Below are 16,716 nucleotides of genomic sequence, written 5' to 3'. Positions count from 1 at the left end.
TGAATAGTATCAAAACTGCACAGATGACAACAATGCTGTGCAGCCGCAGATGACAGTGCTGCAACGCTAAGCTTCTGCTCCTTCATGCATTTATAACATCCGTGCATTCATGCATTACAGAAGTCCATTTTAATGAATCAGTTTTGACTTAATTACATCAACCCACAGCCTATACTGTTTAAATTCTATTAGTGTTGGAATTATAATGCTTAATATCTATTGAAACAGCTGCCCATGAGAGTCAGCTATTTCTATCAAGGAGATGAAAGTTATGATTGCTCTTTATCTTTATTCTCTCTTGTCAGTTGACATTGGACAGGCCTTCAGTTTGAACATATTTACTTTCTTGCAGTTGGATGTCAGCTGTCACACTGTTAGCAGCTAACATTTTTATATACAACACCTTGTGGAAACAAAGCACCAACTGAAGGTATCATGTAATGTTAGTTCCCTAAAAGATTTATTAAAATTATGTTACTGATCATGGGTCTCTGGAAAAGAACCAAGTGAGGGATCTCTGTGTTTGCATGCTACGTCAGTCTAAAAAAAAGTCTGAATTAGTTCTTTAAGGTGAACATGTGAAAGCAATATGAGGTGGAGTCCTCTGTTCTCCAACCTTGGTGATGGCAGGGGTGGCGTACTTCTCCATCTACTATATGCACAGCCAAAGATTTTTACTCACATTCCCTGTTTCAAGGTCCATCACCATGCCTCATCCTTAATCCAGAAGCAGGAAAAGGTCATTACCCACGTAAATTACCGCTTTAGCATTTTATCATTCATACCCTCCTCCCCCCCAGCTTTTTTTTCTCCCCCATCTCTTCTGTTGTCCAGAGGAAAGAAGCACCAGGCAGCAATTTACACACTACTGATGGAAACCACTTTTACTTTAGGGGAGTATATACTGCACTTTCAAATAATATGTTAAAACACTTTGCATCATAATTAATCTAATCTTGTTCGACACTAATTATTTTCCATTTGTTTTTCAGCCATTTTACTGTACATCTCTTCATCTTATATTCAATCTACTTAATTTTGGTTTTCATTAAAATTTCCTTAAAAGCTTTTACAGAAGGGAAACATTTTAAAACACACTGACAGTCCAGTGCAGTTTAGCAGCATATGAGTTTGAAAAACATTGGTGTAACTCAGGTATTCCCAGTGCTGTGAGTTATTTCCATCACATTTGGGGAGGATTAGCACTAAAAATGTCTTTTCTGTTAAATTTAAATTCTTTAAGATAAAATCAATTCCTAATTGAACAATATATGATTGAGAGGTATACTCTTCTTGCCTTTCTCCAACGTGCTATGCCTGCTGCTAAAGAGAAAGGAAAAAAGCTAGAAAAAACTTGTTCTGCAAAGGAATTAAATACTGTTGGATAAGAAGCAATTTAGGAGCCATGGCTGAGAATAAATCTTTGTTGAACTTCTTGGATCCTTGAACATTTGGTATTTTGGTGAGTTAAAGCAGCCACATTACAGTGCATTAGTGCGCTAAATACGTTAGCAATGTGATGCATGGTGCTAAAACCTTTGCAGATAAGGTTCATACTCCTATTAAAACCAGTCAGGATGATCTTAAAAGGGTAAGATGCAGTTCAGGAACATGAGATAACTGTTACGGCCTTTGCTAGTAGTTCATCACTAATTGGGCGATTTATGGTGTGTGAAATGCCTGATAACCACCTGGTGGCGCCCTGCTAAGTGCAACGTATGAGATTTGTTAGTATACGTTCTTGTACCTTTAAGTTTGGATTTGAGCGTAATGACTCACTATTATTATTATTATTATTATGTTGTATTATGTTGCACTGCTGAACTATAAAATGTATTTCTGTAAGGTGTTTTTTGAGTTTTTGGGGCACGTTAATGTTTAAAATATCCATTTGATTTCAAGTTGCATTATCTTCTCAGTTGATTACAGCAGTTACCTTATAGCTTGTTATGAGTCAGTGTAAAAGTCAAAAGGGCACTAAGGAGAAAAATTTATTAAAGTTCAGTTGTGCTCTGTACATCTTTCCCTCCGGTTGCCTTTCTGCCTTAATCAGCTGACCCCTCTATCACTACCATCCTATCTGTGGAGCAACAACTTCCTGGAACATTCTTTATGAAAGTGGTTGGTAAGACTGTCTCATTTAGTTAACCATTTATTAAATCATTAATTCCCTTTTTGCTTAGCTGAAGTTTTTTAAACACTTTTTTCATATTTTCCTGAGCACTGAGGGTTTTTGGTTTGACTTAACCCTTCACCTGATATCTCACCCAGTCACTTGTGTGTGCATGCTGTAATTGATCTGAAGAGCTCTCTCTTCTTTTGTCTGTGCATAGGTTTGTATCAGTCAGCCTGTCTCTCAGCTGTTCTCTGACACAGAGCGTCCCCCAGCAATCTGTCCAGGAACTTAAAATATGCCTTTAAGAGTAATTGCCGTGTCCAAAATGTATTATAAAATGTTCAGCCTGATAGTTAGATTAAAAAGGCTTTGTCACCTTTAACATTCAGCTGCCACCAGTGGTTTTACTGTAAATGTAGTCATTGAATGTGTCAGGAAAAAGCTGGATTTTTTATATATATACCATACCTAATTAACTTTCAAAGCAATGCTTTTCATGGTAGTGAGTATATGGTCTACAGAGACCATATACTCAGTCAGGACACAATTGCCAGCTTAGTCTTTTCTCAAACTTTAGTAAAGATTTTTTTTTTTTTTTTTTTTGTTATTTTTCCAAACAGAAAGCAATTGCTGCTGCTGGAAACAGTTGCCTTCTACATGGTCATCATAGTTTTTGATCTCATTTGGGCCTGATGTTGGCACTTCCAAAATTTAAAATCCATCTAATGGCTTTTGTATGGGTTGGACTGAAGAACATCTGTGCCAGTTTTGGTGAAGATGCACTGCATTGCCCTCAAATTTACACACATCCTTGTTTCTAAAATAACCACTCATTTACTGTTCTCACCATTTGTCTTCAATTGCCTCTCCCGTCCAACTCGCTGGACTTACAAGGCCAAACAGTCTTAACCCAAGAGCTAGTGGGGTGTGTGCACAATTTCCATCTCCCCTCCATCCTGTACATCTCCCCAAACCCTTTAGAAATAGGTAGCTATGAATCTTCATTGCATCCAGTGGCGTGGAAAGCGGCCCTCTCCTAAATGACTATTGATGATGATGCCAAACTGTAAGGAATGTGAACACAGTATGGAAATGGTACAGCAAGCTTAGAGAATTGAAGTGAGGTAAGTGGTTGAGTACTCCGCAGTGGAATGGATAGGCTGTACGGAGGATAAATCAGCCTACAGTCTGAATGTAATTTTCTTTCAAGGATATGCACTGTGGGGTATGGTTTATCAGTAAATAAATGGGTTTGAGCCTCAAACTCATTAAACAGACTTTTAAATTGGGGCCAGGTCACTGGAAGGCAGTGATCTGGTGACCTTGCCATATTTAGATGCAAAGAAGTGTATTGCTGGAAGCCAACTTTAGAGATAGAGAAACACATGAACTGAGTTTTATGTGTACATTTCTAATATATTCATGCTTTCATCTAATATTAATTTTATAATTTTACTCAGTGCTCTGACCTTCCTGTGAGTTTGGAAATGAGTTGAACATAGAGAGCAGCATTCATTATCAAAGACACCAACTAAGTGGCATCCAAAGTCTTCTTCATGCTCTTTTCTTTTTCCCTCACAGCTGCAAGATGCATCACTTTCAGGTAGCCTTTGGGTTCCATGTGTTTTGCTGATATCTATTCCCCCAAGGCCCATACAGCTTGTCCTTGCTTGTGAGTAACTATGAGACACTACCCCAGACAGCATAAGAATCGCTGGTATATGAGTCTCAAGAAAGAAAGCATCACATGTTGCATCACAATACAGAATGCAGTCATCCAAAATATGCAGGACTGCAGTGTAGTACAGGAATTTAGAAACACACTACGTGAGTTCCCTGATTAGTCTCCTCCTTTTGATTAAATTAATCTCAGAACTCAGCTGGAGTATATGTACAAATGATGTGTATGCACATAATTACTGTCTGCATACCCAGCAATTTTAACTATGTCAGTTTCTTGTGTATTCAGTTGTGGAATTATTAATGTTTTTATACAAAACCTTTGCTGTTTACCTTATTTCATCATTTCATTGTCTCTGTAAGGATAATTTTAATAGTATCCTTTATTGTGAGCCACTGTGTGATTTTTTTTATAGTAGTTAGACATAAATCTTTATTGACTGTCTTTTCTGAGAGTCAAGATAATGACTTATAAAAAGTATAATAACCGTTGATTTGCCAGGTCCATCTGTTATTAATTAATTAATTATACAGTTTGTGGTATAAATAGCTACAGCCATGTGCAAGCATGCATAAAGACTGCTACACTTGGGAGCTCACCAATATCATTCATGAAATTGTCTTTTTCATGTAGGTCTTGTCATCGACAGTTTAGTGGAGCAGTGAAGAGTATTTATATGCAAAGCAGCTGATAATGAATATTGGAATATGTCTACATCCATTTTTGATTAGCACAAGAATGGAAATCGAGTCTGTACACATGCAGGCACATGTTTCAGTGAGGATGAGTCATTAGTCAGTACCATCAAAACACATGGTTTAAGAATCATCATGTATGAATTAAAAATTCAGTCAATTATAATTATTTTTTGGGGAAAAAAGGCTTTTCAGTTTGATTCATATTATTCCTCAGTATCAAACCTGGTCCAGATGACTACTGATTGTAAAATTCAGCAAGACCTTTGTTTATGCAACAGTCATGTGCAGACTTGTCACAAGGCAAATTAAGCATTAGCAAAATGACATAGGTGGCTTTTAAGATTTTTTGTCAACTGCTTCTCATGTTTTTTTGTTTTTTTTTACTATAAGCCAGTGGTTCTCAAACTTTTTCTACGGTGCCCCCCCTTTGGAGGAATAAACATTCCCACTCTATGTATATATATATATATATATATATATATATATAAACATATACATATACATATACATATGGAATGTTTATTCCTTGGTAGAAAAGTTTGAGAACCACTGTGTTAAACCAAGAGCAAGATATCAGCCCTCTTTCATCTCAGTTACCTTTTTCTCCATATCTCTCTTTTTCTTTTCTCGGAGAGGAAAGGAGAGAAAAGTTCCCATTTAAGGAAGCTTAACCCCATTAAGTTCCCTTAATTAATACATCTGTATTGGATTTGATCGATACAGCTCTATTGAGAGGATATGTACCTCAATCTTTTCAGACTGCTGTAATCAAACCTTTACTTAAAAAACTACTCTTGATCCAGGAGTGTTAGCTATTTATAGACCTATGTCCAACCTCCCATTTTCATAGATTTCAGTATGTTAATGTAAACGATGAGACTTCCTCACACCAGAGTAAGTTATGGAGTTCCTCAGGGTTCTGCTCAGTTTAGGTAGCTTTCCAATATAACTGAGGACTGTCTGATGTGGGTGGGGTCCCTGTAGCAAGACGTCTCAATTGTGCTGGATGTTATTTGTACTGTATGCGACACAGACATACGCGATTGTACCTGCTGCTTAGTCTGCAGATTTTTGTCTGAATTAGTCTAAAAGAAATTAAGAGAAGGCTGGAGGTGGCAAGATGAAACAATGGAAAAGTCAAGGAGAGTTTAGGAATCGTCAAAGACAAGAGGACACGAAAAATACAATGTATTAGGGTAAGCAAACAGTAGCTAATGCTAAAAAGTCATGTACAACTTTGCAATGGCTGCATGTTGTTTCAATGAACACAGTAGAATTCATTTTTAAAATATCCTGAAAAACCTTTTGTAGTCTTTGTGTACTGTTAGATACTCTCTCTTGACAATCTTCATTGACTTCAATTGAAAACACATTTTTAATCTCACTGCCATTACAGCTCTGTATAACGCTAGTATTTCAATTTGAAGAAAAGTAGTAATGACGTGTCATAACACCAAATCCAACTGTTTTGCCATTGTAGGCTGATGCATGAATTTTTCTGTGTGTGAATCTAAATCAACGTCTAATCAATGTCAGAAATGATTAATTTCTGCTTTGACGTTGTCCATAGTGCAGTCAATTTGAAGAGTGGCTCTTTTCCCCCAGCGTCTTAACACATAACATAAAATCATAACACAATCACATGACATTCACTAAATCAGTTATTAAAATCAAGAGCAAATTCCAAAACTATGTACATTGTGCAAAATACATAGAATCCAAACTGAATTGGCCAGCTGGAGACAGTTTTGAAGCTGCCGTTGTGGTTGAAGCTGAAAGAATTAGAAATAGAACGCAGTTAATATCGGTTAGCTAGCCTGTTGTCTGCATACAGGAAACAATGCCATTACTTTGAAATATCCTTATTGTTTCCAATGATCTTGTCACAAACAGGATGAGTAACAAAAGATGCTTAAATAGACACAAAACACTCACAATCCTCTGCCATCATTGCGTCCATTGGCCGAATCGCCTGGAGATGGCATCCATATGACTTCCAGTCCTTCCAGTTGGAACCACTCCAGACACTTTGGTCTTTGATGGTCTAGAAGTCACTTTTCAGTTTTTAAAAGTTTCTCTCTATATTGCTTTGAGTATAAGCTCTGAGTATGAGCATCAGTCCTCAAGCAGAAAACCATCTGCACCACAGTGATGATTTCTATGCAGTCATTTACCAGTCAATGACTACAGACATAATAAAATCACATGGTCTTCTTCTTCTGGTGTTTAATGGTGGTTGGTAAACAACTATATAATTACACATCACTGTTGTTGAGATTTTAAAAATAATAGGGGTCCTAGAGTTACTCTAATGACTCGTCCTGTGAAGCCACTCCCTTGCCAATCAGTGACCTGCACTCTGTAGATGTCACGTTTTCAGCTCAACTCAGCCCACTTGGAACCTTGGTGGAGTAGGTACCACTAAAGTATCCATTCAGCCCGAAAACCCTTAGTAGAAAACCCCACAAACCAAAGTACAGTTTTGTAGAGCCAAGTAGGTACTTGTGGAAAAGTGGATAAATATACCCTGAAAAGTCTCCAGCTAATTCAAAATGCTGCAATGATGGTTCTTCTCTTCATTGCTCCCTGTTAGATCTAGGATAGAATTTAAATCTCATAGTTCCATATATTCCTAACAGAGAACTTTGCTCTCAAACTGCAGGTTTACTTGAGGTTCCAAGAGTCTGAAAGTGTCACAATCTGTGTGTTTTTGGTTTAGTTTTATGTTCCTATGGGTTCATTTTCTTGTCTGGTTTCCTGATTTATTTTGTAATATTTTGCGTATCATATTCTGTTCTGTTTCCTGTTCATTAATACACCTGGTTTGGTTTGCTCATTTACTTCACCTGTTCCCTGTTACCCCTTGGTTTCAGTTTTCCTTTGTCAAATTCATCTGTTGTGTTTTGTCCGCGTAGGTGCTTTAGTGCATCTTAATTAAAACCTTTATTCCTACACTGGCCTGCCTCCAGCCTCTTCGTCCTGCAATTGGGCTCTTACATCCCCCTCACCATTACAGAATATAAGATGTATAGGCCTGAAAAGTTCTATTTTTCATGCTGGTTCCCTTGTCTAATGGAACCAGCTCCCAGTTTGGGTTCAGGAGGCAGACATCCTCTCTACCTTTTGGCTTAAAACCTTCCTTTTTGATAAATCTTACAGTTAGGGGTGGTCTAGCCATCCCTTAGTTTTGATGCCATAAACTTAGACTGCTGAGGGATCTCCCAGTTTTCCATGTTTAAATTTATGACAGTCTTTGAATCATTAACTTGTAATTCTATTCTGTTCTCTCAGCAGGTCTCCCTGGCTAAAAGTTGCAGTGCCTGCTGGTCTCTCTTTGCTGTCCTCTCCGCCCCAATCTATGTCTTCTTGTGCCAACATGGGTTCTTCATCTTTGTTGTTTCTATGGTTTCTCCTATCAGTCCAAAGACATGCATGCTAGATTAATTAGAATTAGCCCCTTAGTGTGTGCTTGTCTCTTCATGTTAGCACTGTGATGGACTGCAAGGCTGTCCAGAGTGTTTTCCGCCTTGTACTCAATGTCAGTTGGGTAAAGCTCCAACCTGCTGTGACCCTGAATCGTAGGTACACAGAATGGATGGATGACAGATTACTGTGTTTACAGTTCTGACATCTCCCCATGCACAATGTCACCCAAAGACACTGATGTAAAATCAGCCCCCTCACCTTTCAATATCCACTTGCTAACATGATGGTCAGTGCAGTTTCTGATCCAGCTTCTTTACCAGTGAGAACAGTTTTCACTAAAAGCATACACTCTTCCAATTCTCCCACCAAAGCCACAAAGTCAACCAGCACAGAACATTATAGACTGTCAGGAAATAAAAGACCCTAATCAACACCTTAATATGCTGCTAGATGCACAGATCTTCTGGTTTAACTTGAATCTCAGCAGCAACAACGCCTTTGCATTCCTTTCCACACTCTTCTGCCTTCTTTTGGACTACTGATGTGACATAGCATGGAAAGAAAGGCATTCATGTCACAGAACATTTTCTGGAGGCCTTGACTGAACGAATGGGTCTCCATTACTGTAATGAGACTACAGGAATGGCCGCCGCGCTTCTCTCATTTACGCCATCTCAGCCGGCGTCTCCTCCAGGGGATACACTCTTTCCTCTGTAATAGCCTACTCAGTCTTCCCACGATTTTTTTTTTTTTTTTTTTTTTTTTTTGCACTTTACTCTCATTTCTTTTTTTTACCATGCCTGAACTTTACTAGACATATAGACATTAATTAGAGGTGTGCACAAGGGATGAAATGTCTCACATGGGATGTTAATGGTTAATAAGACCCAAATAGCATGGACATTGGGCAAAAAAAAGACAAAAAAAAAATTTATGTGAATCTTGGAATTATGTGGGGTTGTACCAGTCATCTATGTTACTTTTAAAGTGCTTTTCCTGTCCTGGAAAATTCAGTACTCAGAGTTGTGACTTGGGCTGTATAATTATGTCAGATTTATTCGGTCATGATTTGACATACTGAAGTGTTTACCTGAACTTGACATAACACTGTACATTGAACAGGCATCAAGAATTGAAAATTAGGAATAGCTACAAACTCTCTGTACAGCACAGTAGTTGCATTATTTATATTGAACCCACATTAAACTGTATCATCCCCAATTAAATAAAATGCTGTTATTTCATTAATTATTTTCTGTTTGATACAGATCCTTGTAAAAAACAAACTATAATATTTTAAGATACTTTCTTGAAAATAAAAATTTGATTAATATTGACATCATATATCATAATGGTATATCATACTGTATAAAAGTAAAATTAATCATTCCCTCTTATCACAAATTCTATGCTGTTGCAGTGCCTCAATATGATCACAAAATTTTTTACTACTATAATGATTATGATAATGCACTACTTAAAGGGGTAGTGCACCCAAAAATGTGTTTTTTGAGCAATAAAAAACACAGAATTACCTAATTGTGATGAAATGATGAGAGGTTATCTATGTCATGAGAAATTTAAAAAAAAAAACCAACAGCCCCTGCTCCAGATGCAAACAGATGGGTCTTCGCCTAGCAGGCAAAGAAAACCACACCCACCAACGCATATGAAGGGATGTGAACTTATATGCTGTAGATTTGCTAGGTTCAGACTTCTATTCATTCACAGAGTTTCTAATGAAATATTCCTGTAATGAGACAGATTTGTGCTTTTGAGGGGTGTAAAAGTAACACTGGACTTTATTCTTTACCTGCTGGTCCTTTTAAACGAGAGACAGCTGCTCAAATCGTAGCAGCGGCAACATACAACGGCATTTCCTGCGGCTTTCCAGAGCTGCTGTAGCTGCTGACAGGCCAGCGTAACAGCGCTAACATCTCAGACTGATACAGTTCAAGACCACCTTGTTCATGTGTCGCTGAGGAGATTCAGGAGGGGAAAAGTCTTCCACTTCAAAGACGCTCTATGGCATAGGTGCTTTGTGAATCTCGTTTTGCATCTTGCCAGTAAGCTGAGCTGCTGTCTGTCAATCATTTCTGCCTGTGTATCCTGACCCGCCCACTCTCCGCTTGCTGATCACCCCACACCTCCCATGCGAACACTTGCAGCTTCAGGCATTTTTCAAATTCAACAGTAGGTGGAGTTGCGCAAAAAGTAAGGTGTGTAGTTACACTTAATCAGTGGCTTATCGCTGTGTTTTTCTTGATATATTATCATTTTTTCTCATTTTGTCAGGTGATAAACGTGAAGCTGCCAGGCAGCGCAGAGAGAGAGAGAGAGGATCAAAGGGGTTGTCATATGGAGTGACCAAGACAGAGGTGAGGCCTTATGGGCTCGACACATAGGAGCCGACCACTCATCGGCACCCAGGTGAAACTGAACACATAGGACATGACAAACTGCAACAGTGTCGGTGGCAGTGTCACACATCGCGCTCTCTGATCGCTTTTCTCCAAGAAATTTGATTGGTTATGATATTCAAGGGAATTTTGACATTTTCAAACTGTGACAGAGAAGGCATGAAAGATGAAGAGTCAGAAGATTTTGCTCGAATTGACAGAAATCTTGCTGTTGACTCTACTGTACAAAAGAGAAAGACAAACCTGGGTTCATCCTATTTTACAAACAAGGAAGCAGCATGGTGAATATCATCATTTGATGGACTGCAAGGCTGATCCAGATAAATCCAGGACCTATGTTCGGACAAATTCACCCTGGCGTCACGCGGCTGCCTTTTTATTTACATCTCTTTGATCTTTGCATGAAGCAACGTGATGTATAAGAAAGTCAGATACAGTCAGGACAGAATGATCTGTTCCTCCATGTTGAAAGTGGCTGCAGACAGCGCTGTCTAGCCTGTTCATTGGTCAGTCACAAAGCCCCTCGCTGATTGGTTGTAGTACCATGCAACAGCGACAAAAGTTGAACATTTTTCTATTTTCTTGTGTTGTGTCGCGAGCCCCGTGTGCATGTCTACGTAAACAAGTGCAACAGTTCACATGCACGAATGTCGCCTGTCGCTTGGCTGGAGGAGGGCAGCGATTTTGACGAGTGACGTCGCCTCCCATGTGTTGAGTCCATTAGACTGAGTGTAAATCAGGGGTGTCCAGCTCCGGTCCTCGAGGGCCACAATCCTGCAGGTTTTCAATGTGTCCCTGCTCCAAAACCACCTGACTCAAATTAATGAGTCATTGTGCAAAACTTGATTGGCTTTTGGATCTATTTAATTTGAGTCAGGTGTGTTGAAGCAAGAAACACTGAAAATCTGCAGGACAGCGGCCCCCGAGGACCAACTTTGGACATCCCTGGTGTAAATGTTTCAGTTTGTTTTTTCTTTAACTCATAAAATTACAAAAATTATTCATAAAATAATTCTGGATTCACACTAAAGCTTTGATGTCAGTTCCTGAATAGAATATTCTGGATTTCAAATTTGCCTGATTTGATTTATTATCTACAATAAATGACAAAATCACAAACAAAAGTGTGAAATACAGGGGCCTCTGTGTTTATGTCCTACTTTGTCAAAACTGTATGGAAGTGTATTCTACTTTTCTGAAGTAACAATTTTAAAGAAAAATCTATTTCTTCTTTTTCTTAAATATTGAAATATTTTAAAGTTCCAACAGACGCTCTTAGCCACACTCACTTGCAGAAAATAAAGAGGGAATAAGCGAAATGGGCACCTTTTAATATCTAACAGGGTGGTCCGTCAGGGCTGGATTGAGACAAAAAATCGGCCTGGCCCATTTGAGCTGAAAGGCGATGAGGCCTATGAATGAAAACAAACTTTCTTGTGACCGCCCTTGTACACTGTCTTGTTGGTGTATATGTACTACTTATCTAATAAACTTAAACCAACAACATCCTCCCAGTCCTAGACTACATAGCATAAACCAAAAGGGTCTTGGCCTATAACTTTCTAAACAATGAATAACATATTAAAATTGATAAATGACAGATTTAGTATTTAAATAGGCTATTTACCACACCAATAAACAGCAGTTCAGAATATTTCCTCAAACACGGAAACCTATAAAACGTGAGAAAGAAAAACACTTGATGGACTTACCTATCACAGTACTGGCATCTTGAATAATGTGGGGAAATAGTTGCATCATATACTCCATACAGTACTTAGAGGAACCTCTTGAATTTTTGATGAATTGCAGTTCTTGGACACAATTTCTGAGGTTTTGAAGTGCATTACTAGGAAGAGAAGCAGTTCTGACCTAATTAAACTTCCTGGGGTCAAGTGATGCCAAATCAGCAAGGACAGGGCCATGTGTGACAAATCATCTGTGGATTGCCTCAATAGCTGTGTCCAGGATGGTGTACACTTTCACCTCAAATACTTTCTCAGCATTGATATGTACTTCATCTTCAGCCATCTCTCAAACCCTGCTTTTGTCCTCATGGCTCTCTTCTCAGGTAGCACAGCCTCCACTAAGTAAAAAAGTTAAAAAAAAAAATACATAGGCACTTATATCAATTTTTATACCATGGTCTGGGTCAAGGGTGGGCAATTAACATGAGAAACCTGAATTGTGTCAGAGGGTCAAACCGACAACTTGAACTTAATTTTGCTCAACTTTCCTCCATAGTAAAATTCACTAAATGATATATTATGAATAGCTGGTACTGCTAATCAGAAGTATAAATCTATTCTGTAAATATTTACACCAGCCTATGTGAAATTGTGGTGCATAAGTCAAATAAGAAAAAAATACAATCACTGAATCAGTGCAATTAATTTTAACTTGTTAATCCCGACAGACAATGAAAAACAACAAGTTTATAGAAATGCAACAATACAACAACTTGTAATGTTTTCCTCCTCATTTAACCTTTTCAGTGAGAATAATCCAATCTGTTCAGGGCTTGAACAAGGACATTGAAATCTGGATGAATGTCTGAGGTGGCTATGTGAAGGACAGGTGAGAGGTGGTCATCAGTGATGGAGGATCTGTGTTTGAATTTGTTGAACTTCACTGAGAATGTCTGTTCACTAGAATCCTCTGAGTATGCCTTCTCTGGTGCGGAAAGTTCTCTTCTAGAGCAGCATTAACAACATGGTCCATCTTTAACACTCTTACACAACACTTCCTGATGTATAACACAATGCAAAAATGTCAGTTTCTGTCACTTTATCCTGCATTCTCTTTAAAAGACCAACATTTTTCCCTCTCAGATGTAAATGGTAAATGGCCCGTACTTATATAGTGCTTTTATCCAAAGCGCTTTATACGTCACATTCACCCATTCACACACACATTCACACACTGATGGCGGAAGCTACCGTGCAAGGCGCTCAACCCATCAGGAGCAATTAGGGGTTCAGTGTCTTGCTCAGGGACACCTCGACATGAGCTCTCCGGGCCAGGCTCGAACCAGCAACCTTTGGGTTGCAGGACGACCACTCTACCCACTGAGCCATGCTGCCCCCAGATGTGGAGAGCCATCTGTTGTCCCACCTGCCACATTGTCCCATTTAAGTCCTAACTTGTCTAAACATGCATTTACCTCTGTGAATAATCCATAACCAGTAGCTGTCCCTTTCATTGACTGCATGGCTGCCAGCTTTTCTGTGACTTGATAGTCAGCAGTTATTCCACGTAAGAAGATGAGAAGCTAGGCGATGTCACGCACATTGCAGCTCTCATCCAAAGCCAGAGAAAAACAAAGTCTGCAGCTCTGTTCTTCAGCTGAAGCGCCAAGTTTCAGCTTGTCCTCAACCCACCTCGTCACAGTGCGTCGGGAGAGTGAGATGTTCTCAAACACGTCCTTTTCCTTCGGGCATATCAGTGCAACAGGGTCCAATAAGCACTCCTTAATAAACTCACTGTCAGAAAATGCCTTACTTTTTCTGGCAATTTTGTGAGAAATTACATAACTTGTCCCAACGGCTGCATCTCTGGTGGTGTGAAGTTTGGTAAAAAGTCCTTGTTGGGTTTGAAGTTTTGCAAACTCTTTTTCAGACAGATTTTTGTATTTATCCTCATGTTTGGTCTTGTAGTGGCGATTCAAATCTTTTAACATAGCGACCTGTGTACCACAGATCCAGCACACAGCTTTACCTTTAATTTCTGTGAAGAAGTACTTGTCGGTCCTGTTAAAAACATAACATTCAATATCAACTTTTCTTTTGTTTTTAGCGGGAGTTGACATCTTGAGGATAACCTGGCTAGCCTCACTTGTCGCGGTTCACCTTCACTCAAAGCTCACATCAGGCACATACGTCAATACGGAAGTAGCGTAACGTTTTTCAAAGTAAAAGCAGCACTGTTGTATTGAACGCACAACATAGATATTTCTATAATCTATGTTGTAATTTATGATTGACCTCACGCGGGCCGGACAGGGACGCACAAAGGGCCTGATGTGGCCCGCGGGCCGTAATATTCCCAGGTCTGGTCTGGGTGAATACTCGATTTTGACTCGCTGGAGGGTGTCCATTAAAAAGTGATAATGGACACCTATAAAAGAAGTTCCGGCCAAATAGCCTTTATTGCTGTAAATTATTGCGCTGACTAAACAGTAGTTGGTAACCATGGCAACAGAAACTCAGACGCTGGGCTGCAGACGCGCCAGATCAGAGTAGCCTGCAGGCTTATTGAACATGTAGGAAACTATCTGTGGACTTTGACTGTTTGAAACAAAATGTCGCATCATCCTCTGGACACATACAAGCTGTAAGAGCTGCACCCGCCCTCTGAAATCATACTTTGTGTCACGTAACACAACTTCGGCAGATGAGCTGCAGGTCCTGTGTCAGAGCTGGTTACCTTGGCAACACGTCACAACGAAATAGTCCACTCATCCGCTTCTTGTGAAGAACTGAGGATTTTACCAGTAAAAAACAACATTAACGCATTATTAATTTATTTAATATTTATTTATTTAAGTGACCATGGTATAATGCCCTCCAAGGTGGCCATTATCATAAATTAATGGACGACATGGAGGCATGAATCGTCCGACGGGCATTATCCCTTACATAAACACTAAAATATCTAATTACCTAACTAGTAAAGGCTATAATTAACTAACAAATTGATTAAAATGAAATTACTCAAGCATTAAGATCACTATCACTAGTTTAAAATCATAGAAGCCCCCAAGAAAGAAACCCTGTCATGCTAGCTAGCAAACATGTACAGCTAGTTAGTTAGTTATTTACAAATGGTTTAGTACTGTAATGTAATATAGTTTGTATTGAACTGTCTGCTTTAATTTGTTTTATTGAAGTTTACATGTAAAGTTTGCCAAGTTACCAACTGTTATGTTGCAAAGTTAGGCCACTAGAGGGCATTGTGCCAGGCGTTGATACCCTTTCTGCCGTCACTTTGCTAGAGGCAACTCTGTCTTTCTTCCTGTTTTACGCTGGATGTAGCTAGAAAGCCATGGAGGATGCTAGTAGGGGACCAATCTCCGATACAGTGGTTCTTAAACTGGGGGTCAAGACAACCATGGGAGTCACAATATCATTTAAGGGGGTTGCCAGATAATTGTAAAAATAATATAGACTACATTTATAAAATAAACTGTGGATTTTTACCAGGGCTGTCAAAATTAAACCATTAATGAAGAGAATAATGATATATCTATATATCACTTATGATATATTACACAATTAATCACTAAGTTGTTGCGTAAGGGTCGCGAACACCAATCTTGGGGGTGGTGGCTCAAAAAGTTTGAGAACCACTGCTCTAATATATCAGAGAACTTTCTTCTGATGAAGGTAAATATATACAACTCCTGACAGATTATGCACCTGAAGTTACATTTAATTAGTTTTCGGTCTGTATTTTAATTAGGTGTATTTCTATCGATACCGATACTTTTTGCTCCTGAAAGGAAAATGTCCCAGTTGTACAGGGTGCATTAATATCTTTAATGCAATGACAATTTGAAATATGAATAAAACTTATGATAAAAGCATTAAGAGGCTAGAGGTTCTTCATTTATGGTGTTTACTTTGCCTGTAATATGGGTACCCTCATGTCCTGAAATTCTTCAGGTTCTGTGAAGCCTTCATCTACCTCAACGTCAGTGGTCTCAGACACTTCAATGGCTGTTTTGAAGTCCTGCAATTTTTCCAGTTTGAAAGGTACTCCACATCAATAAGCTTTCCTTCAAAATGATGATTAAAAAAGAAAAACCCTAAAAGGACCCAGAAAAAAAAACTTAATTATTTAGATGAAGGTATAAGTTGAAGAAATTTAAAAACAAAGGATTATATAACAATATTTAACCTGTGTATTTTCTTGACCCAACATAAGGGATGATCCGCTCGACCAGAGCTTCCTCTGCTAGGGTGTTTAAAGCATGACAGAGAAGATGGTTGTATGAGCATATAAAAAGATATTTTTCATACATATTCAATTAGATACATAGTCATTTGAAGACTTGTTTCTTTAGGATCTGTTTTATTTAAATGTAGTCACAAAATACCCTTGTAAAGAAATATAGGACAATGTGCAGGGATGAAATGATTCAGATGAAGATTAAAAGGCTACAGTAACGTACAGCAGTACACGAGCAGACGGTGACCTCCCTTCAGGATAGTCCTAGTCTACAAGTAAAGCTGAATCCCGGGAGGATCCTGGATGCAGGCCACATGTTTTTCTGGGTTTTACGATTTTGCTCATTCATGCTGAGAGGGACTCCCAGAGTGTGACGACCATTGTCCCCGTCCAAGGCCTGGATAAGCCTTTCAGTCAGAGTCTGTG

The sequence above is a fragment of the Melanotaenia boesemani genome, chromosome 10, assembly GCF_017639745.1.
Source record: "Melanotaenia boesemani isolate fMelBoe1 chromosome 10, fMelBoe1.pri, whole genome shotgun sequence".
In the NCBI taxonomy this organism is placed as follows: Eukaryota; Metazoa; Chordata; class Actinopteri; order Atheriniformes; family Melanotaeniidae; genus Melanotaenia; species Melanotaenia boesemani.
Note: the sequence above shows the minus strand (reverse complement) of the source record.